Genomic DNA, 24,690 nt, shown 5'->3' with positions numbered 1-24,690 from the left:
TATAAAAGGCGCCCATCATTTTATTGTGATCACTTACACTTTAACTTTAAGCTAGCTTAGCACTACAAATAAAGACTCGGACACCAATAGCTAGATTTAAAAGGTCAGACGGTATTTATTGATGACTGACTGGAACTTTAAACTAGATTTTATGTTGGAGGATGGCAAAGAGAAAGGCGATACCAAACGCCAGCTCCAGTCATCTGATTATATCACCGAAACTGAGGAGGTGACTACCACAACAACCACTTCCTACATGCCTAACCCGCACCGCATTGTGCAGGACCCACCACTCTTTCCTCTGGCAAATATGGATGCTCCCCTAGGGGAGCATCCGATTGTCCAACCGCAGGGTAAGGACACACTCGCCGTCCATTCCGAAAGAGGGTGCCCCACAATGACCACCTAGGCCTATATGACCGCTGGCTGGTAGCGACTTTCCCGCCACAACGAGGTTTACCAAACCACGACCGCCATCCCTAGAAAAAACATAAAAACAACCATGTAAGCTAAGGCAAAACCCAAACATCCTATCAAGAAAACCACCGACCCCCCGAGGAAGAGACTAACATGCATAACATTGCAAAATACTGTGTGCCCGGAGGACCAGCAAAAGAAAAACCGCCCTTCCAAACCACCGAAAGCTACAAAACAAACCCGCAGAGCCACCGTCTCTCGGGCCCGAACAGACAGCAGAGAAACACGCTGCACCCCTACAATAGCAACGAAGCATAATCCTCCCCGGCCAATCACAACAGAACGCCGCTGAACAGCCAGTGAGTGCATGGAACAAGAAAAGGGAACCGATAGCAAATATGATGCAGAAACCTACGAACACGACCCAAACACAGTACCGACTAAGGTCAGGACACCTAAACGGGCAACACCACCTACCTCCCTGGTAGAAAAGAAAACCCAACCAAATGACCCCCAGGCAAGCCACGAGCTCCGTACCCAGGGACCACCACGTGACCAAACCACAGCCGTTCCTCTTGCCATAGGATGCGAAGCCACCCAAAATTCAATTTTTGTTAAAAAAATTGTCCCAACAGGCACACGCTCCTGCGTTTCGATAGCATCTGAAAAGAAAAGATCCCTAACACCGGTGCTAGAACAGACAATAATATTACACGATAAACAGTAGCAAAACAAAACCCAAGTGAAGGAGAAAACTCAAAAAAATTCCGTGGACCTGCGATAAGCCAATTGTAATTAGGCCCCCTCGGAGGAAAATTTAAAAATTCGCTTCACACCCTCAATTCCTGAACGCTATCCGTTCAAAAACTGACCGGTAAACACAGTTTTTGGGTTTGTGCAACTGAGACAATACAAATAAACACCAAACTTAAACAACGCAGAGGCCCAGCGGCCCAGCACCCGAATCGCAGCTGCCGCAGTCCGCGCAGCTGCCCCAATCCGCAAGGAATTGGTACCATTGCCCTGAAGCCCATCCACACGCCATCAAAAAAAGGAGCGCTACCAACCCACCAGCATCAGTCCACTAGCAGAAAACTGAATTATCTAGGAGGGGACTCCCCACCCCTCCGAAAGCATAATCCGCATTGTGCAGGACTCACCACTCCTTACTCCAGCAGAGCAATGGACGAGACCGCACAGTAACGTCCGTAGTCCACCCGCAGGGAGAGGACGCTCGCCGACCTACCAAAAGGGGGTGCCCCACAATGACCACTTATGCACACCCTTGACCGCAGGCTGGTAGCGACCTGACGCCAAACCGCAATACTACGCACACACTCAGCGGCCCCGCACCTGAATAGCTTCTGCTGAAGAAACCGCCGCCGCAGCATGCAAAACTGCCCCCATTCGCAAGGAATGGGTACCATAACCCGAAAACGTATCCCACGTATACCAGTCGGACACCACGCAGACGTCCAGCACTGGAATCGCTGCCGCTGCCAAACCTGCCACCGCAGCATGCGCAGCCACTTCGCAATGAACAGTCACCCCAGGTGTAAAACACAAAACAAAGCAAATCACCAGCGGCCCAGCACCCGAAAACGCTGCCGCCGAAGAACCCGCCACCTGCAGCATGCGTAAATGCCCCCATCCGCAAGGAATGGGTACCCCAGCCCTAAAACACCATACAATGCACCGTCCCCGCGGCCCAGCACCCGAAGTGCTGCCGCTGAAGAACGTGCCGCTGCAGCACGCGCAACAGCCCCCAATCCGCAAGGAATGGGTACCAGAGCCCGAAAACCTTATCCAAACGTACAGAGACTGCATAGCACACAGACTCCCATCAGCCCAGCACCCGAATCGCTGCCGCTGAAAAACACGCCACTGCAGCACGCGCAACAGCCCCAAACTGCAGGGAAACGGGCATCAACAGCCCAACAACCCTACCCAAACGCACAGAGGCTGTATGCCACGCATATCCCCAGCAGCCCAGTACCTAACGCTGTCACCGAAGAACCCGCCGCCGCAGCAGGCGTAGTCGCCCCAATCCGCAAGGAAAAGGGTATCCTGGACCCCCCCCCCCCCCACTGCAAGCCCCCGGCAACCACCATAGCCGTAACGCTACTGAAACTGAGAAACCAGCGAAGAGGACTCAGGAGGGCACCCAAAAGAAAATGGCCATCCCCCAAAGGCCGCACCGGACACACACCCACGCCAAAGGCTCTAAAAGGGGGAAACTAAGGACCCCGTCCAACCAAATCCCGTGCAGAACCCGCAAGTCTGCACAGGAAAATAGGGAACACCTCATGATTGGCGTGGCATCCTTGCGCAGGGGCCATGCTAATCTACTCTGTATCGACCCACATACAGTACATGTGCTGCCGAACCGATTACCATCTAGGCGCCCCGCCATAAAATACCACTGAAAGGCAAACCGGAGTACAAAGACGACCCGTCACTGGCCATCAACCCACTGATCCGGAACGCCCGATGAAAAATCCAGCGCAAAAACTGGCCCGAACAGCGCAACCTCATGAACCAGACTACTTCCCGCCTGGCCGGACCCAAACGGGACCACCAAACTTCACCTAAGTATACCAAAATCGATGTGCCCACTCAAAAGCTGCAGCCATAGGGCGCCCCGTCGCCCATCCCATAAGGGCCATGGATAGCACGAAAAAACCTGATCGAGCAGCCAGCCGCAGTAGTACGGAGTGAAAAGCAGAGCCCACAAGGGCAGACGCCCCGGCTGTCCCAGACCTGCCATCCCGGGAAAAAACCCACAGGCCCTCGAAGCACCTAAGGTGACCCAATAAAAACCACACCGCCGAAGTAAACAAACCTACCCAAGAAAGCCAATGAACCCCGGCAATCGGAGCCATCGTCCGGAGCATGGGAGGAGCCACCACTAGCCCGTCCAAGTAGCTGGACAACTCAGCCATCCGCCAGATACAAGTCAGGCACGAAAAGAAACATCAACAGCCGTCCCAGGCACCAATGCACGTAATGTAGCAAAGGAGGCGCAACCACGCCTCGCCACCCCAGGTGCTATGCCCGAGTCGCAACGCGGGAAACAAATGTCGCACCGCCACTTCTGGGAACCAGACGACATAACAGGCGGAGGTCCGAGGGGGAGGAAGGACGTTGATCACGAAAAAAGTGAACCACCCCCAGGAAGCGCTCAGAGAAAGATACCAAGGCTCTGAGCCATCACCGGAAGAGGCCTGTAAGCATCCATGCAAAAACGTGCAGAATTAAACCAAACAGGTGAACCGAACAACCGACGCAGAAAAAACGCTCCCCAACGGAAAACCCAGAAATAGAAAAACGGACGCCGGGGCAAGGGAAGAAGGTGAAAAGCGGATGCAACGTCCAACTCTAAGCATCAGGAAACACGACCGCAATGTCACCCAAACGCAGGGACTGGTCAACAGACAGAAAAAACGCTCCCTGCAGGAAGCATCCGGAAAGGCAGTAGAAAGCAAAACCCTGTGGGGTGAGACAAAGGTGACAGAAATGGGCACCCACCCGGGAACCTACCTGTAACAGCGGAAGGGCTGTCCGTGCTACCTCCCTGGCCCCAGAAGGAGCGGAAAGTGTTCCTCTCGCGACCGGGGTGCATACCCGACTTTGTGACCGCTCCACAAGAGTGGTGAACACAATAATTTACCCCCACTCTGCGCCTACCAAAATCCGAAGAAAACACTAACCCTCACCATCCCAGGGCGGGAGCCCGTGCCAGTAGGACAGTCCATGGTCCGAGCACCAGCGCACGACCACAGTTCAGTGCGGCAGCAATGCCGCGATCACACCGTCCGCACCGCCTATAACCTCCGACATAGCACCATGAACCTGCCAACAAAAATCAGGGAGCCGATATGCCCGTAGCCACCGGCACCCCCACGTACCCAGTCCCTGCAGCCGCGCAACGCGCAGTAAGCTAGGCAAATTACGCGGGCGCCAGGGGAAACCGAGGAAACACAACTAGACTAAACAATGCTAAAGGAACAAAGAAACAGCATGCTCACCGTTACCTGAAGAACCCGGAACCACTCAAGAAGACGATGATGCTGCCCGAACATCTCCAGCAGACACCGCCACCGAATCTTCTCCCGGCCTTCGAGTCGCGGACCCGCAACCCGCGGTACTGATGACGCCCGGCCAGGAAAACGCGTAGCTGGAAAGAAAAGAGGGGGCATTAACAGGGAACCGGAACCGCCGTGAAACAAAGTGCCGCTGGGAACGGGGTGGGGAACGGCTGCGCAACAGCGGGGGGATGGAACAGGAGGGACCGGCGCGGACGAAGGGAAGGAGGGACCGGCCAACGGTGGGAGCCAGCCAGGGAGGCCTGGGAGAACACCATGTCAAAGTCAGAAAAATATCTCTATACACACTGCCATATTTGCACCTCACACTGGTCCGCGCTGCGCATGCGTGCGCTCTCCCGTGAAGGCGCATACCCGCTGTTGCGTGCACCCGCTGGTGCACGGTATGCGTATTTACTGTAAAGTTTGTGTAGTCGTAGCGTGCGACTCAATCGTTACATATTTTTCACAAATAATGTATTTTATAGATCATGGTCCCTTTGATAGATTCTGAAAGTTTGGTTAATATAGAATGTTTATGAACAGAAGAATCCCTCTTTGTTTGATACGAAGGGTCAGATAGGAGTAATACAGTGGTGTTTAGTATCCATCGGAAGAATATTTAATTAGAAATATTCCGGTGTTGGTTTGAAGCAGATCAATCGCTCGTGCGAATAGTTATGGACATAAGAAGTTTATGAACATTTACTTTATTTGCACTTTATTACCCATGCGGCGGGAAACCCAGTTTCCCTCCCACCTGAGCAGTTGGAAATAGTCACAGCCCACCTGTATGAATCAACCTATGACCTTTTGTTATAATGCGAAGCCGAATTCCTGTGTCCAATGAACAATGAGATTGTAGGGACCATTGAATTGTATTGTGTGTGGGGCATAAATAGCAGGCCGACCATATCCAACTTCACTCTCTTCAACGGTTCTCATTGCTGATAATCGGGAGCTGGATATCGAGGCGCATGCGATCGTTCCCCTTGTGCGTAAGTTCTCTCCGTAATCATATTGTCTTACTGTGAGCCATTTCTCTCTCTCCCTCTCTTCTCGTTCTCTCGTATTTTTCCTTGATTAGACTTGAATTGTATTGTATTGTATTTCCTGTGTAGTTATCTGGTTAGTTGGTTTATGTTATATTGTAGTGTATGCTTTGTACTGTGATTCCTTTTGCAAGTATAATAGTCATAATACACATAATAGGTTTCGGACCCTAAGCCCAGGTATCTGCGTATTCTTTATAGTGTTAAGTACTCCCTGAGCATCGGTGACACTCAAGCAGCTTTGTAGTTAATCAGGTTACACAAGGTTGCACTTACACTTTGTCTCTACATTAAGGTTTGCTGTGTATTTCATTGCTAAAGGTATAGATATAAAGGTTTAACGTTGTGAGCGTCTGCATCGCTGGTGATCTCCTCGTGGTCCCGAGCGCTGCTACGCTATAGCGAATCATCACGATAAGTCAACAGCCAATAGTCTGCCTGCCTGCGATCACTTGGCCGTGAGTGAACGTGACGCCTGAGCGTCTCGATCACGGCTAAGCGATCGATACGCAACTTGCGTACCCTTACGGTACTTCTTACGTAGATAGCGTACATTGTTCTTAGACCTCATAAAGGGTTATATACACGATAAATATTTAGCTTTATCAATTGGCGGCTCGTCCTGTCCTTCACATATCTGCACTAGGTAGATCAGCAGACATTATCCCTCAGCAAAGGGCGGGAGGTTGTCTCGTAGTGCTGACGGGATAAGCGTCTGCTTCGCTTAGATAAAAGAGTGCTGAAGGAATCCGGGAACCGGAGGTAAGAACAAAACGCTAGTGTCTTTTAAAACTGTTTATTTTTCTGTCTTGCGTACACACGCACGCACACATATATATCTGCATTTCCGTTTCATTTTCGTATATCATTCTCCTGTCTGCCAGTTTTATAGTTGATAAAAAAAGTGCCAAAAGAGATTTGCTGTTATTTCATAGTTTAAGAGTAAAGGTAATATAGTTAAAAGATAGACAAACACACAGTTTTGCCTGGGAGATAAGGCGAAGTCAGTGTGTTGTGTGGTAGATGACCAGGGATCATCTACATTGATAAAAATATAAATTGTGTTACGGTGGATCTTTGCTTTGCGTACACGTGTCCCTAACAAAAGACTTGTGTACGCAATCCAAAGGCGGACGCACGCAGCGTACATTACGCAACGGAGCGTCCGGTTACGCCCACGTAGCTCAAGTCACGATAAGTTGATTTTTAACGCAACGCGGTAAGTAACGCAAAGCGGTAAATAGCGCCACAGGCGATAAATAACGCAAGTCTATTTTTGGAAATCCAAAATTTAAATTAACAGATCCTGCTCCTAATTGGTAACACAGCTGGGCTAAAGAAAAAAATTTCTGCGCAGAAATAGAAATAGAAGCAAAAGTGTACATGTGATGAGTGAGTGTTTTTGTATTACATAAGTTTATATAACTTAAAGGTTGAACCACAAGAAAAGTCGAGTACTCGTGAGGTACACGCGTGTAAGTGACGTGCACGGTGGCTAGGGAGGCATCCTTGGTTAAACATAATATTTGAGCATTAGAGTATAGCGGACCAGTATAGAACAAGACCAGGAGGTCATAGTAGACCAGCAGGTCCAGGTACAGTAAACAGGGAAGTCCGCTATACAGTTCAGAGGCACAACACCAAGAGAAGGGTTGGTGCAAGACCCATATAGGCCGTACAAGCTCTGGCTGAAGGAATTCGCAGTCGTAAGTTTCGATTCCATTGGTCTTTCCGTACACAAGCTTAGTTGTTTGTGTACTGAACGACTGGACCGCACGTAATTGTGTACAGTAGTTAGTAATCTGACCTAGTACCATTAGAGTAAAGGGGTCACAAACGCTATTTGTACATTCTGACGTGATTTGTGTAATTTTTTATTTTTCAAAAAGGGAAGTTCGCTGGTCACTCAGGAACTATCTGACAAACCTCACCTTTACTGGAAAGAGTAAGTGTTCTGCGGATAACCCTCGCATGTTCCAGTAAACAACGGTTTTTATAGGTGCCCTGGGTCGAGTGCGCCAGCACCATATCGGTGTGATCAGGTCGCATTGGTCGGCGTGGGCGAGTGAGTGGGGTACTCGGTATAAACCGCCACCGTCAGCCTATTGTGAACAATCTGGTTTTCTGTAAGGGTTTGCTGAAGACCTTGATATAGAGATCAGAGGTAGAGCAAGCAACGCCTGCAGAGTTATGGGGGCCAGTTGTTCAGGTAGGGGGCGATCAACCTCGGTTCGGGTTGATTCAGTGGTCCGACCAATTGGGTCGGCCAGGTATATCATGTGTGAGAAATATGGAAGTCACACAGAGGTTTTATGTGATGAATGGGAGAGAATGACGGTACAAGACCGAGAGAAATTCCCAAGAATAGGTAGCTTCAGCCCAGAGGTGTTACAAAATTTAAGGAGGAGGATATGTCTCATAAAATCAACAAAGAGACGAGTTCAGCATTATGATTATTTACAGTTGTGGCAACAGGAAGGTGAGATACAGAGAGGTTTGGCTCAGGCGGCGGGATCTGGCTCTAACAGAAAACTGATTGCCACGGCCCCGCCGCCACCATATATATCAGGAGAGAAGTTGATTACGGAGAAAGACGCACTAAAGTGTAACACAAAATCACTTAGTAACTGTGTAAATGTTAATGATAATGTTAACCCATTAACCCATGCAAGTATTAACCCGTGCAAGTTGTACCCTGTTTTGAACTTTCCTCAGGAGTGTGATCAAGAGGACGAAGCGACAACGATTTCAGCGCTCTCTCTAGCAGCCACCATAGCAGAGACCACAGTAGGCACAGCAACACCCACGAGATTAGTAAAGGCCCCTAGCGGAGGGATAGGTGAGGTCGTATCAACTGGTAAGTACGGCACCATGCATTATGCTGAGACTATTTCACCACAAGCTGTAGAATCTACACAGAATGAGGTTGTTAGAATTACTCCTGTTAGGGTAATAGCAGTTCCCAATGGGAAAACAGATGTATCAGGAGCCACTCCCATAAGGAACATTGCCATGTACAGCCCATTTTCCCGAATGGAATTAAGGACCATAGTGTCTGAATTCCCTGACCCTAGAAAAGATTTAGTTGCCAGCCAAAAATACATCACAGACTTAGGAAACACTTTAGAGCCCAATAATAAAGATTGGCAGATATTGCTAAAAGCTTGTTTACCCTCCAATGTCGACTCAGCTCAATTTTTAGCTGATTGTGGACTAGATCTGGATGTACCTCTTACAGATGTGTACAACAAAGATAACGTAAGAAGGATAAACTTACAGTTAAAGGAGCATTTCCCAGCAGTTGTTAAATGGAACAAAATATTTTCCATTAAACAAAAAGAGTCAGAAACAGCTGCAGAATATTTTCACCGGGCACTATTAGAAATGGCAAAGTACACTGGTATAGAGGACATTAGGACAAATCCAAACCATCGAGAAGTAGCAGTATCTGTACTAATGGATGGTTTGAAGGAAACATTAAAGGCAAGGGTACAGACCACGCAACCATGTTGGCGAGGTCTGTCAGTGTCCACTTTGAGAGAGGCTGCTATTGATCACGACCGAAACATCACCAGACACAGGGAGTCGCAGAGTGATAAGCTAATGTCAGTAAGTATACAGGCTCTGACCACAAAGCAGCCTGCGTATGTACCATCCAACCCTGTGGGTAAGTCAACTATGATAACATGTTATTCTTGTCAAAGACAGGGACACTATGCACGAGACTGTAGAGCGAAAAATTCGCAAAGATCATACCAACCCCCTAGACAACGACACGACACACGACATTGGGAGCAAGGTCCGCAGAAACGGAGTTATGAGCCACATACAGGGGAAACAAAAAGATATCCCCCAAACAGAGACTGGCATGCCTCTGGTAGTTCCCAACTATCTCCCTCACAAATAGTTGCTGCCAGCGGGATTCAGGGAGGTCACCATACCCAATAGGGGTGTGGCCATACCTGTAATCTGCAGCCAGTGAAATTGATTGCCAACCTTGAAAGTGAACCCGAGGTCGCAATTAATGTAGCTGGTAAAACTTTAAACTTTCTTGTAGACACAGGGGCGGCCAAGTCAGTGATAAATTCGACAGTGGGCATGAGAACCACTGGTAGGACAATTCCAGCCATGGGAGTAACAGGAGTAGTCCAGCACTACCCTGTTAGCAAACCAGCCGAGATTACAATAGGGCCTTTGCATACCAAGCATTCCTTTTTGCTGGCTGCATCGGCACCAACCAATCTCCTGGGAAGAGACTTACTGTGTAAAATGGGGTGCGTCATTTATTGTACTCCTGAAGGTGTATTCTTGGACATACCTGATAATCACGCTCAGGAAGTGCGAGACACGTTAGACTCCCGATCAAAATTAATGTCACATACCATTATGACAAATAGGAATCCATCCCAAGTAGAAGAGATGACATCTCAGATACCAGAGTCACTTTGGACAAAAGACGGACAGGACACTGGATTAATGGCAAACGTAGCTCCAGTAGTTGTACAAGTAAAAGATGGTAGGATAGCTCCAAAAATCCCACAGTATCCTCTGAAGCCAGAGGTGGAGTTAGGAGTTTACCCAGTAATAGAGCGCTTGCTACATCAGGGCATTCTGGTAAGAACGTCCAGCACTGCCAATAGTCCCATCTTCCCTGTTAAGAAGAGTGGGGGGAGGGGTTACAGGCTAGTGCAGGATCTAAGGGGGATTAACAAAATAGTTGAGAGTCAGTTCCCCGTAGTGCCAAATCCAGCTGTCATCCTAATGCAAATCCCTCCCACTGCCAAATTTTTCACTGTTATTGACCTCTGCTCCGCTTTCTTTTCGGTACCTCTGCACCCTGACAGCCAATATTTGTTTGCATTCACATACAGAGGAGTCCAATACACGTGGACTCGATTGCCCCAAGGTTTCATAGATAGTCCAAGTATATTTTCTCAGGCTTTGCATGATTGTTTACAGTCTTTCCAACCAGACAGTGGATCAGTATTGATACAGTATGTGGACGATTTATTACTGTGTTCAGATTCACTGGAAGCATCTCTGAAGGATACGAAACAGCTCCTGTTTCATCTTTCAGACACCGGACACAAGGTGTCCAAAGACAAGTTGCAATTATGCCAAACTAAGGTAAAATATTTGGGACACTGTCTAACACAAGGACTGAGACACCTGACCGCTGATAGAATCCAAGCAATTAGAGACATGACCCTGCCACAAACCCAGCAACAGATCAGAACGTTTTTAGGAATGTGTGGGTATTGCCGTAATTGGATCCCAGGGTTTTCCATTTTAGCGTTACCTTTGCAGGAAATGGTCTCCTCGAACAAACCTGATAGGATTTCGCATACAGACGAGTCCGAAACAGCATTTGAGAGACTCAAACAGTGCCTAACGCAGGCACCAGCACTAGGTATGCCAGACTATGGGAAACCCTTTGAACTATACGGAACAGAAAGTGCTGGTTGCGCGGCAGGCGTACTAACCCAAAAACACGGTGATGCCAGCAGGCCAGTTGCATACTACAGCGCTCAGCTAGATACGGTAGCGCGATCCCTCCCCACATGCTTGCGAAGCGTTGCTGCGATAGCATTGCTAGTGACAAAATGCGAAGATGTCGTGCTAGGCCACAACCTCACAATCCATACGCCACATGCGGTATCAGCCTTATTGAATTCTGCCCAAACCAGACACGTCTCATCAGCGAGGTTTACAAGATGGGAATTAGCACTAATGGCCCCCGTAAACATCACCATAAGGAGATGCAGTGCATTAAATCCTGCAACATATCTCCCAGGTGTGCCTGGTCAGGCACAAAGGGTGGAAGGTGAGAGTGCTGGGGAAGGAGGATTTAATACAAAGGAAGATACACATGATTGTATGGAATATTTGACCCAAAATTTTACCGCAAGGCCTGACATCAGTGACAACCCACTGGAAGATGCAGAACTCACGTTCTACACGGACGGTAGTTGTCACAGACAGTCAGACTCGGGAGACTTGTGTACTGGATACGCAGTCGTAGATGACCAAGACACCATAGAAGCGGAACCGCTAGGCCCACCTCACTCAGCCCAGGTTGCTGAACTGGTCGCCCTAACCAGAGCATGTGAATTGGCTAAGGGTAAGTCAGCCAATATCTACACCGATTCTAGATACGCATTCGGGGTAGTCCATGATTTCGGAGCCCTATGGCGCCTCAGAAATTTCATGACGGCAGCTGGTACACCGGTAGCGCATGCAGCTCACATAAAAAGGCTTCTAACAGCGATACAGGAACCCGACAGAGTGGCTGTTATCAAATGTAAAGCACACACATATAGCCAAGACCCGGTATCACTTGGTAACAGCCGAGCAGACGAAGCTGCTAAGTTAGCAGCTGCTACCCCCATACAGACAGACACCACACAACTGATGGTATTCAATACCATCAACACACAGAAGTTGTGTAAAATGCAAAATTTGTGTTCCACACAGGAAAAGGCAGTCTGGAAGGCAAAGGGATGTGGCCAAGAGTCCTCAGGACTCTGGACGGATGGACATGGTAAACCAGTGGCCCCCAGAGCATATCTTCCATGTCTGGCTGAAGCAGCTCACGGGCTGACTCATCTAGGCAAGGAGGGAATGTGCAAATTGGTAAGAGCCTATTGGTGCGCCCCAGGATTCTCCTCTCATGCGAGTAAAAGAGCAATGTCATGCCTTACCTGTCTGAGAAAGAATATTGGAAAGGCAATACCTACAGAACCATCCCATATCCCACCTGCCGGCGGCCCTTTCCAGGTAATACAAATTGACTTCATTCAATTACCCCCTTGTCGGAATTTGAAATATGTACTTGTTTGTATAGATGTTTTCTCGAATTGGGTCGAAGCATTTCCTGCAGCTACAAATACCGCTATGTTTACAGCTAAGAAAATTGTGCAGGAATTTGTATGCAGATATGGTATCCCTAGAATAATCGAAAGTGATAGGGGTACCCATTTTACAGGTGATGTCTTTCAAGGAATGTGTAAGTTGATGGGAATTGATAGCAAGCTGCACACTCCGTACCGTCCACAGGCGAGTGCGAAGGTCGAAAGAGTGAACAGCACTATTAAAAATAAATTGAGTAAAGTGATGGCAGAGACAGGATTGACATGGCCAGAAGCTTTACCCATTGTATTGTACAGTATCAGAACCACTCCCAGGTCCCCTCTTAATCTGTCCCCCTTTGAAATCTTATTTGGTCGACAACCGCATGTCATGATTAACCCTCAGGATGATTTGAAATGTAACAATGAAGTAACTGTAAAGTACTTGATTAACATGAGTAAACAGTTAAGGAATCAAAATGATAATCTAAAGTTGGTGATTCCTGATCTACCTGATAGTAATTGTCATGACATTGACCCTGGGGATTATGTAATGATACGAAATTTTCTACGCTCAGGTTGCCTTATTGACAGATGGGAAGGACCATACCAGGTCTTATTGACTAGCACTACAGCATTGAAGGTTGCTGAGAGAGAGACTTGGGTCCATTCATCCCACTGCAAGAAGGTTGCTGATCCAGAGAAGTCCCGTGATAAGGAACAGACGGTAGAGGTTGTATCACTGGAGTGTCTGTTCCAGGAGGACTGAGGCGGCACCTGAGCCTTGAAGACCGAGAGCTGTTGTCGACTCCCCACTCCCTTTTATTGTTTTTTTTCCACTTCCCATCCCCCCTCCCTCAAATGTATTTTTCCTCCTTCTCATTCTTCTTCGTCTCCTCCTCAAAGATGGACTTGCCCCAAGAGACTGTGATCCGGATTTTCCTGTTGACCATGATGTTGACCAGAGCAGTCTGTTCCGGCGAGAGTACCATGGAGGTCGATAGAGGTTCTGGAATGAGTTCTGATGATAAAGATGGAGGCGTAGTTTTCCAAGATCAACCTAACCAACTAGCAAAGGCGAGTATCAGAAAACGATCCGATAGCATTGACCATAGAAGAAATTGTGACGGATTGTTAGCTGAAGAAAATTGTATCTGTAGGCTCTGTAACAATGTCATTGAAGATGGGTGCATTAAGAAATGCCAATCCAGTTTTAATATCCATATGGACCGGCATCCATTGAGTGATTATCACTCCTTAGTGGGTAATGTATTAAACAAAACAGATTGTTGGGTATGCTCTCAAGTACCTCAGGGTCATAGCAAATCAGGGCTAGTACCATTTCCTTTAACGATAGGGGAGGTACTTGAGTTAAATGGTGGGAGACCGGTGGACCGGAGGTTTAATATCTCCAGCCCTCCTAGTTTGAAGCTCCACCAATACCACGTGGATAGGTCCCTATTATGTTTTAACATCTCCAATCCCAGAAAGCCGGGAAATTGGGAAGTATCATGGAGTAACCACACCATGACCTTTTCACATAGAGCAGATAGAATGCCTACAGATACAGAGCTTGTACGCCACATAGCCAGTAGAGGAAAATCTTTCCGGTATAGATACACCTTAGGAAATAGGATTACTAGAGTTGGAGAAGTATCACCAGGATACTGTGCACATATCGTACAACCTGATACGTGCATTAAGCAGATGGAAGAATTAGAGCTAGGAGATTTCACCTGGAAGGTGTGTAATATGGTAATGTCTTTCTCCGTCCCATATGTTCTCCCCGATGATGCATATTTCATATGCGGGAGAAAGGCGTACAAGTGGCTTGCCCCAAACTCTGAAGGATTGTGTTATATTGGAAGAGTATTGCCTGAAGTAATGACTGTAACTCATGATAAAATAAAAGACATACACCGTGGTGCCCAAGCTCCTTATACTCACACTCATTACGAGCACCTCGTTAAAAGACAACTGTCAGAAAGGTTAGAGCATCCGGCCTCTGATCTGATCCATGAATCCACCGGGATTCAGGTTCTGGTGGCGTTAGATTTCACTCGCACCGCTCGAGGAGTGATGAATTATAGATACATTTCCGCACTCGCCAATTTGTTAGATAATATCACTGAAATGTATGATGACACGTTTAGATACACTGGAAGAGAACTTCAAGCTTATAAAACAGAACTGGTACAGCATAGAATGGTTCTTAATTACCTCACAGCAGTGACAGGCGGATATTGTGTTACATTGGCAACACAGTACGGCGTGAAGTGTTGCACGTATATCACAAATAGCACCGAGGATCCGGTAGAGGTCATAGACCAAAAGATGGACGATATTCTCCAATTAAAGTGGGAATTTCGCCGAAAACACAATCTCACTCTTGCTGCTGTAGGTAATGAGCTGACTGGTTGGGTGTCATGGTTGAACCCGCGAAATTGGTTCTCTGGTTTAGGAGACTGGGCTCAAGGAGTCATAATGGATGTTGGGAAGTTTCTACTATGTATCTTAGGTGTCGTTATATCGATTGGATTGATATTTAGATGCGGGCAGGCTTTAATGAGGTGCAAACAAAGTACCAGAGTGATGAGTTTGAGGAGTGAGGAAACTGTAATTAACCTGGATTTGATTTACGACCCAACGATAGAAACAATGATGTGATGAAAATGCGATTTCTACGGTCCGTTTCTTTCACCTGTTTTTCTGGTTTTTCTCCAAGATAACAAGACCCCCTTGGACGAGGAAGTTGATGAGACGCTATACAGACAACGGATAGACCAAAGAAGAAGTTTTGACCACTTGAGATATGGACACTTGATGAACTTTGCCATGGATCCCCAGTTTCCCTAGAATTCTTAAAATTACGCTAGCCCAACATTTTTTGTAAATCTAATGGCATTGACAAAGCTTATTGCTCACGCTTAATGAGCAAAACAGCGCAAAGAAGACGACTTTCAACTGATACCGAACAAAACTTCAACCGACAGATGTACATTAACCTGACATAGAATACCACCGCATTTACCGTAATTATGTCTTTTCTTCATTTCTACAACCCTCAGGTAATGACACACATAGTATAGGGAATACAGGCACAGATATCAGCAATCACATATTCCCCCATTCATGCATCATCAACTAAAATGTGCTCCCCATTTTGTTCAAAATCCGAAAAGAGCTCGGTAAAGTTTGACAGCCCATCCACAGACCTGTACCACGGGATAAGAAGGAATTCAAATGTATACTTCGCAATACCTCGAAGCTTGATTTACAACACGTACGGCACGATGATACATGACCCCCCCAAACATGGACTCATACACACATGCTTCTGCTATCACACTAGGTCATACCTTCTTCACACCTACTCCTCTCTCCTCCCTCACCCAACCATGGAAATGAATTAACCCCTGACATATATTTTTCTCCTTTTTGAAATGTTTTAGAAGGTGGCAGTTATTATTGACTGCCAAAGGGTGGACTGTCAAAGTCAGAAAAATATCTCTATACACACTGCCATATTTGCACCTCACACTGGTCCGCGCTGCGCATGCGTGCGCTCTCCCGTGAAGGCGCATACCCGCTGTTGCGTGCACCCGCTGGTGCACGGTATGCGTATTTACGGTAAAGTTTGTGTAGTCGTAGCGTGCGACTCAATCGTTACATATTTTTCACAAATAATGTATTTTATAGATCATGGTCCCTTTGATAGATTCTGAAAGTTTGGTTAATATAGAATGTTTATGAACAGAAGAATCCCTCTTTGTTTGATACGAAGGGTCAGATAGGAGTAATACAGTGGTGTTTAGTATCCATCGGAAGAATATTTAATTAGAAATATTCCGGTGTTGGTTTGAAGCAGATCAATCGCTCGTGCGAATAGTTATGGACATAAGAAGTTTATGAACATTTACTTTATTTGCACTTTATTACCCATGCGGCGGGAAACCCAGTTTCCCTCCCACCTGAGCAGTTGGAAATAGTCACAGCCCACCTGTATGAATCAACCTATGACCTTTTGTTATAATGCGAAGCCGAATTCCTGTGTCCAATGAACAATGAGATTGTAGGGACCATTGAATTGTATTGTGTGTGGGGCATAAATAGCAGGCCGACCATATCCAACTTCACTCTCTTCAACGGTTCTCATTGCTGATAATCGGGAGCTGGATATCGAGGCGCATGCGATCGTTCCCCTTGTGCGTAAGTTCTCTCCGTAATCATATTGTCTTACTGTGAGCCATTTCTCTCTCTCCCTCTCTTCTCGTTCTCTCGTATTTTTCCTTGATTAGACTTGAATTGTATTGTATTGTATTTCCTGTGTAGTTATCTGGTTAGTTGGTTTATGTTATATTGTAGTGTATGCTTTGTACTGTGATTCCTTTTGCAAGTATAATAGTCATAATACACATAATAGGTTTCGGACCCTAAGCCCAGGTATCTGCGTATTCTTTATAGTGTTAAGTACTCCCTGAGCATCGGTGACACTCAAGCAGCTTTGTAGTTAATCAGGTTACACAAGGTTGCACTTACACTTTGTCTCTACATTAAGGTTTGCTGTGTATTTCATTGCTAAAGGTATAGATATAAAGGTTTAACGTTGTGAGCGTCTGCATCGCTGGTGATCTCCTCGTGGTCCCGAGCGCTGCTACGCTATAGCGAATCATCACGATAAGTCAACAGCCAATAGTCTGCCTGCCTGCGATCACTTGGCCGTGAGTGAACGTGACGCCTGAGCGTCTCGATCACGGCTAAGCGATCGATACGCAACTTGCGTACCCTTACGGTACTTCTTACGTAGATAGCGTACATTGTTCTTAGACCTCATAAAGGGTTATATACACGATAAATATTTAGCTTTATCAACCATCATCAACCCTCATCACGCCCAGCAGGGGGGGCAACAGATCCACCAATAGGAGGGCGCAGCAGAACGCACCCACCCAATGGACAGGGGTCCCAGAAGAGCGCCCACGGTGGGTGCAGGGGAACACCTACGTGCCGCAGGGCCCAAGAAGGAACCCCCGTGATCCGACACCCCAGTGACCGTACCGAAGCAACAAAAAGCCCACCCATCCATATGTGCAAGCTGGGGGACCCCAGGCGGTAACATCTGGGAGCCCGAGCCACCAAGCCAACCAAAACACCCCCCACAAGGAAGCCGATCCGGCAGCCCCCCCAGAGCATCGCGCCAGAGGACGTCCCCCCGCTGCGGCGCCAGCACTGCACCAACCGCGGGAAGGGGGCCGCGACCCCGCACACGGAGTCCGGCCGCCGGAGGCCAAGGTGCCAGCGGGCGGAGCCCCGAAAACTGAAATGCCAGCCATTGTCCCAGCCGGGGACCCCAGCACAGGTGGCGCCCGCGGAGCCAGCGTCCCGGCACCCCCCTGCGCAAAAACCATCCCCAAAACACGGGCACCCGCCCCATTACCCCCACCCAGAACGGGAAATATCGCCAAAAAAGCCCCCCACGTGGGGGAGAACATCATCAGCAGCCCGAAATACAAAACCTGGGGCACAGGGAAGACCTGTTGCCCCATTAACACAGTGTCCCCCTGCAGCAGCCTCCGCCCCCCCTCCACCACCCCCACCCCCCCCCCCCGCAGCCCGCTCCAGGACGCCAGGCACCATGTGGGCCCCAGCACGGCTGGCCAGAGCCGCAAACAGGGGAGGAGACGAGGGACACGCCCGGAGCCATCGGGCCGGGTGAGGGAGCCGCCGCAGACCAACGGCCGCCGGGGTCGAGCCGCCACCCGCCACGGCCGGGACAGCGCGCCCGCTGGCCGGGCGAGCAGCAGCCCGACCCCGCTGATACCTAAGAGACGCGGGGACCAAAGCAGGGGAGGCCGCGCTCCGTGAACGTAAGCGCTGTGCACCCACGGCCTCCAATAGGTGACAGGAGGGGGGAGCGGACCTGTGGGGACGAGGCACACTATAGGGGGGAAGGAGCCACAACAACAGGGCATCTCAAAAGGGGAGCAGGAGGAGAGAGGGGGAGGGCAACATAGAGCAACGATAACATAAAAACCCACAAAGACAGAATATATAAAACTCAGTCAAATACTCAGCCTGCCTGGGGCTTTCCAAATGGCTAGAGGAAGTATGAAGCACATGAACCAAGCTTTTATATGCACTGAAGCCGACACCCACAAATCCTGATGGACAAGGAAAACAACCTATAGAAAATTCCCATGGTCCCTTGGAAAAACAACCTAGCAACTGCTTTGTCATAAACAACCAATCACAAATAATGGGGCTCTTATATGGTCTCGTTCTTATTCAGCCCTCATCTAATGTAGTCAAAATTATTTCACTGAATTATTAAGGCATATGTATCAAAGCTTGGAGAGAGCTACAGTAGAGATAAAGGTGTCCATTTACGTAGCCTTGCAGAGAGGTAAAGTACCAAACAACCAGCTCCTGTCATTTTTAAAACAGCCTGAAACATGACAGTTAGGAGCTGATTGGCTGGTACTTTATCTCTCTCCTTTTTATCACTATACAAGCTTTGACACATATGCCCCATTGTTATGTAGGTAAACACAATAAGTACCGATGAAAAGGAAACGCTTCAGACAAATGATCTAGGTGCGCTCCACACGTAGCACTGTGCACGTCAAGCCGGTAATCAGGTTCCTCCCAAACCCATTGCAGCATGTCGGGGTCAATCTCTGTGACGGCTGCTCTGATGCGTGCGTGCGGGTCAACCAGCATTGTTGCAAGAGGTGGTACAAGCACACGATCCTTGATGAAACCCCACCGGGTGAGATCCGGGGAACGTGGTGGCCAATGCAGCACTTCTTGATCCGCCACAGCTGTGCCAACCGGTTATTGAGGTGGCCCCGAACGTGGTTTTGGCAATGAGTAATGGCACCATCTGATGAAGTCAGCAGCGTCTTGGAGGCCATACTGTGACGGAGAATCTGCATCTAGCATGGATCTGGTGCAAGATCGGATGGTGCAAGCGATATCTGTGCGCCTATAGCGGGCATCTCTGCACGTTTGTACCCCAGGGCAGGACATGTACCGGGTTTTGCATAAAGTCGCATAGCGGCAGAAGCTGCACACACGGGCACTGCAGCGTCAGGACCTTACTGCGGCACGTTTATGTCATTTTCTTGCTTGTTCTGAAATCAAGCATTTGGAACCCCCCTAAAAGTCCTCTGCCCCAGACTTGTAAACGCTACTGAATGACAGACACAATGTTTTGTGATTAAGTTCTTCTAGTCAGTCATCTTGAGACGCAGCAGATTTCTCCTCTTCCATATACCTGCAGGGGCTCCGTCCGTTCATTTTTCAACCTCAGCTTAATTTGGTTAGCACTGTTCTCCGACACCTGTTACCAGGCAACGGTGTGCCGTCTCTAGCGCACTTATCTCGCCATTATTTCATTAAACAATTTAGCATCTGCCATTTTGATTGTAATTTGTGACATGAAATGTCCTTTCCAAAGTCTGAAGTACTGATCCAAGGAAAGTTCCACAATAGCACTCTCTATTTTACAACTTTGCGTTACAGTCTATTGACATGGTTTTGATGTTACAGGACTATTACAGTGTAGACCCCACAATATCTGAAAATCTGTATTGTCGCTTTTTTGTAGCAATACAGATTTTAGTAGCACAGTGTTCTGGCAAATACCCTGCACCTCCAAGAGGTTTAACTCTATGTCACCGGCAGCCTGCCGTCAGGGTTATCTTTTCGTATGGGCTCAATGGGCAGTTGCCCAAGGGCCCCAGGAGTGTAAGGCCCTAGGCTGATAGCTGAGGGTCCCCTTTTTCCAGAGATATCCGACTTCAAAGCAGCGGTCCCCATCCGAGCCTGTTAATTGCTCTTCCCAGCCAGATATTTTGGGTTCTGTCTGATTTAGAGTTTATCTGAGGGTATACTCCAAAAGCTGGGACTCTCCCCTTTTGGTGGACACTGTTGGCTTGTCTCTACTATGCCCAGAACCAGAGATATCAGCCTTCCAGCAGCTGCTCCCTGCTCCAGCTCCACACGCCTGGTATGCAGTTTTATATTTTCGGTAGTGGATTGCTCTAGCTCCTGAACTCTGATCCCCAAGTCCCCAGTATCTCCTGAAAGGTGTCCCCAGTATCTCCTGAAAAGTGTCCCCAGTACCTCCTGAAAGATGGGACTTGTTTTTTTACCTATTGAAAGCTAATAAATCTATTACCAGGAAACAGTGGAGATATCTGCAGTCAAGCAAGCTGCCCTCCCACCGGAAAATGATGACTATTAAGCCCACTCCACTATCCACCCCTCCCCTGTGTATTAAATACCCCCTACTACCCTGGAAGTCATATACCGAGGACCCTTCATTCAGCCCAATGCCCCAGGGACGGCGACAGGGAGGGGGGGGGGTCAAAGGGGACAGCTGTACCGGGCCCCAAGGATCAGAGGGGCTCCAAGTATATGCCACTTAGTGTCCGGCAGGGATCTGAGCAGTCTTGTCTAAATAGGGCAGCAAGCCACATAGTAACTTGTCGAGTGTGCGCCCTCTCTTCCGAGTCCAGCTCTGTTGCAGGCAGTTACGGGACATGGCAGCAGCTCCACTGGCCAGGATTCCTGTGCCCTGTACCGGCCTTTTCTGGTGGGGTGTGAGGGCCGTATGGTACCTGCTGTGCGGTGTTTGGATACTGGGGAGTGTAACGCATGTGAGTAAGAGTGGATTGGTGAGGGGATACAGGTCTTTGGGATGGGCTGGGGGAGCTGGGAATCAGCATGGAGTCATTAGGGAGAGACAGACTGTGGTGTGTGGGGGAGGAGAGTTTTACATATATATATATATATATATATATATATGTGTGTATACTGTAGATAACTAAATATATATATATATATATATATATAATAACAGTTTATTATCATATAGCAAGCAAATTCCGTTGTGCTTTAAAATAAATATATATATATGGGCCTCAGAGATAACACTGTATCGGGACCCAAGATTTCTGTTGCCGGCCCTGCAATGCCCCCCTCTACAGTTCTCCTACAATCTGTGCAGTAAAACTGCTCCAAACCCTTTACTTGTCATTTTTTAGTAAGCCACATCGCATTTCCCGTATGTATACTGGGAAATGCAATATGGCCGAATTTACTAATTTTTTTTTTAAAACACTGCGGTGTGCTCTGTGATAATAATGCCAGCTCAGAGTGGTGAAATCACAGGGCAGCACAGCGATATCCAGCCTTTGCCCAGCTTTCTCTGCCCCTCTGGATCCGGCGCCCAGCAGCCCTACAAGAGCAGCGATTACCGTCTCCCTGGACTGATAAGCATATTTACTATGGGGGGGGGGGGTCAGTGGCACGCGGGCGTGTAGTCACGACGGGAAGGGGGTGTTCGACCCAGTGGCAGCGGTAGCAGCGATGACGGCGGTGGCGACACATGCACAGCAGGACATCAGAGTATTTTTCCTGAAAAAAACCCTGATACTGTTGAGGATTGTCATCGCAGGGACAGAGCTTGCTTGCTTACAAGCTTTGTCCCTGCATGCGAATCAATTATCGCAGTGCGGATTGGGTTGATTTTATCACATGCCATCCGCATCCTTGCATGCAGATGATGATAAATAGGCTTCTTAGTGATGCTAAAGGGTCGGTCAGCCACCTAGAAATGTTGCCGAAACGGTGGTACATTCCAGCTTCACTGACTTATTTTTTGCAACCACCTGTCTGTAGTAATTTCTTTCCTTATAGAGAGGGTTTTATGAACAGAAGGAAAACTTGCTAAGGCTCCTTTTTCTTTTAAATGTCCAATTCGTTGACATTGGACCTCTGGTATCTCCAGGTGTCGGACCTCTGGTATCACCACGTGTTGGACCTCTGGTATCACCAGGTATTGGAACCTCTGGTATCAGCAGGTGTTGGACCTGTGGAATCACCAGGTGTTGGACCTTTGGTATCAGCAGGTGTTGGATCTCTGGTATCACCAGGTATTGGAACCTCTGGTATCACCAGGTGTTGGACCTCTGGTATCTCCAGGTGTTGGACCTCTGGTATCACCAGGTGTTGGACCTCTGGAATCACCAGGTATTAGACCTCTGGTATCAGCAGGCTTAAGGCCACTTTGAGGTTGTCATTATCAGATAAAAAAGGAAGAAGAATATGCAAAATGCTTCTTTTAAAAGGGAGCCACTTACTTAGACTTTACACTAGAGGAAGCCACAAACTTTACCTAGAGAGATGTGTGTCTGACAAAGGAAACCGCTGCCAAGCATTTGGAAAATAACACTGCAAAATCTAGCAACGTGCAGCTGAGCTCATGTACAGTTAGGAGCAGCTCCAGCTCCAAGGGTGCAAAATCTGCAGCTAGAGATAAGTAATTGCACAGAGACTGTACATGCGCCCACTCCTCTCTTAAACTGCCCCTGTACATGAGGTTAGACACAATGCACCACGCTCAGTGTCGGGCTGGGACATGAAGGGCCCAGCGAGGGGATGCAGTAGTAGGGGCCCATGCTTAGGGGTGTGGCCAGCCACCATAGAGATTTGGCTATCTATTGGAGAGTGCATGGTCTGGGCCCCTTGATAAATATATATAGTAAATACTGCTAGTGCATGCATGATAGTGCCGCAGATTAATAACAGCAATGCCCTATAGAGAATACACCATAATCCTGTGCAGTATGTAAAATAAGAATAATGTACAATTCCAGTGCACAGTCTAGAACCTGTTCCCTAGATGAGGGAGTGGGCCCTCAGTCGGTGGGGCCACTAGGAGTTTCCCTTGTGCCCACGTTGGCTAGTCTAACTCTTGCAAAGCTCCAATTATTTTCGATCCGTTGTCGTGGAGACCGTAAAAATGGTGCGGGGCCCATAGGCCAGTGCCTGCTCTGCCAGTTTGGTAATCCAGTACTGAGTATACCTCCCAAGTATGGTAATCAGGACATGGCCATCACCTCATCAAAAAGAGCGGGACATACTGTATGTGAAACCTAAAGAGATCAGGCTGCATACCTCCAAACATTGGTGGTTAGTGGAGCGGGACCATGCCTGCACACATTCAGCGTGCGACTGCAAAGGGGGTGGAACCTCAGGGAAATGGGGCGGAGCTTTGCTGCACCCCTGTTCCTGTCACTGTGGCTCTCCAGGCACTGTGTTCTCCTGCTGCTCGGTGTGTGCTCCCCACAACCCCTCCCCCCTTCCCCCGCCACCACCACCAGCACCGCAGGACACTGCAGCCTGCGGGTGGAACAGCGGGACAGTCCTAGAGAAACGGATCTGCCCCTCTGAATATGGGACAGTTGGGAGGTATGAGATTGTAGAAAGCATTTGATAGAATGGACTATTTATATGATAGCTAGAATCTCATTGGTTGTCATTGCTGCGTGGGGCAGCCGTTCACCTCCGCTCTGCCGCTACGGAACAGCAGTGGGGCATACCCCCTAACATTCTAGGAGTTGGCACAGTCCCTTAGAATCAGAACCCACTCCACACATGTGGCACACTCCCACCCTATTACACCCACTTTGTCCCGTTTGCAGATCTCCCAGCCTAGGATTGCTCTGCTCAGACCTCTGTACATGCGCATTTGCGCCCTCAGAGTTACGCCTGCACAGGAAAATACGTGCTCATCACCAGCCCAGAATTTTGGACGTACAGAAGTCTCAGTGCTCGGCGCACACAAAGCCGCGATGTAATCACAGACAGGTACTGTATTGATTGAAAGATTTAGAGGCTCTTTAAAGATCTCAAGGACATGTAATCTTCTGCTCATCTAGGAGCAATATGCCTTCAGAATAACATCTTCCTGCAACAGCTGTTCCCTCGCTGGCGTCTCTCGCTGTCATAAACAAAGTAATTTGTTTGGATTTAACCATGAAGTACCACCGGAACGCAGCTTTGTGCTTCACTAGCAGTCTGCCAAATAATAGGGGGCGTGCTATTAGACTTTCCTATATGATAACGGGTTTACCAAACTTCTCTGTACAGCTCTATTGATCTGGGGCCTAGAACAAGGAACGATAGAACGGCAGATGTCCTAGGAGACGCGGAAAGTCTGATGGCTGTATATTATTAGGCTACCTTGTGGTTTCCTGCTTTCTGTTGTTACAATTTCCTCATTTACATTTCATGGTGAATGGAAAAAAACATTGATTCGCCCCATCGTACCTCCTGAAGTGTAAATAATGAATGCAGAACTCAGAAGAAAGTTATTTGCCACTGCGTCAAATCGTGCATGATCCAAAATTGCAATCGCAAAAAAACACAATACGTTCAGTGGCTATTCCAGTCAGGCCAGAGCATCATGGCGCGCAGTGCGATTTGCAGGAAAAGTCT

At 48.1% G+C, this 24,690-nt stretch overlaps 1 non-coding gene across 1 annotated transcript; it reads right to left on the bottom strand.

The window, feature by feature from the left end:
* Positions 1-2,705: 2,705 nt before the first annotated feature.
* Positions 2,706-2,811, bottom strand: LOC134913592 (U6 spliceosomal RNA). Its single transcript, XR_010177303.1, has one exon. It is a non-coding gene; the product is annotated as a U6 spliceosomal RNA (small nuclear RNA).
* Between the last annotated feature and the right edge of the window lie 21,879 nt (positions 2,812-24,690).

Source organism: Pseudophryne corroboree, chromosome 4 (genome assembly GCF_028390025.1).
Source record: "Pseudophryne corroboree isolate aPseCor3 chromosome 4, aPseCor3.hap2, whole genome shotgun sequence".
Taxonomy (NCBI): domain Eukaryota; kingdom Metazoa; phylum Chordata; class Amphibia; order Anura; family Myobatrachidae; genus Pseudophryne; species Pseudophryne corroboree.
Note: the sequence above shows the minus strand (reverse complement) of the source record. Positions and strands in the feature narration are given on the sequence as shown.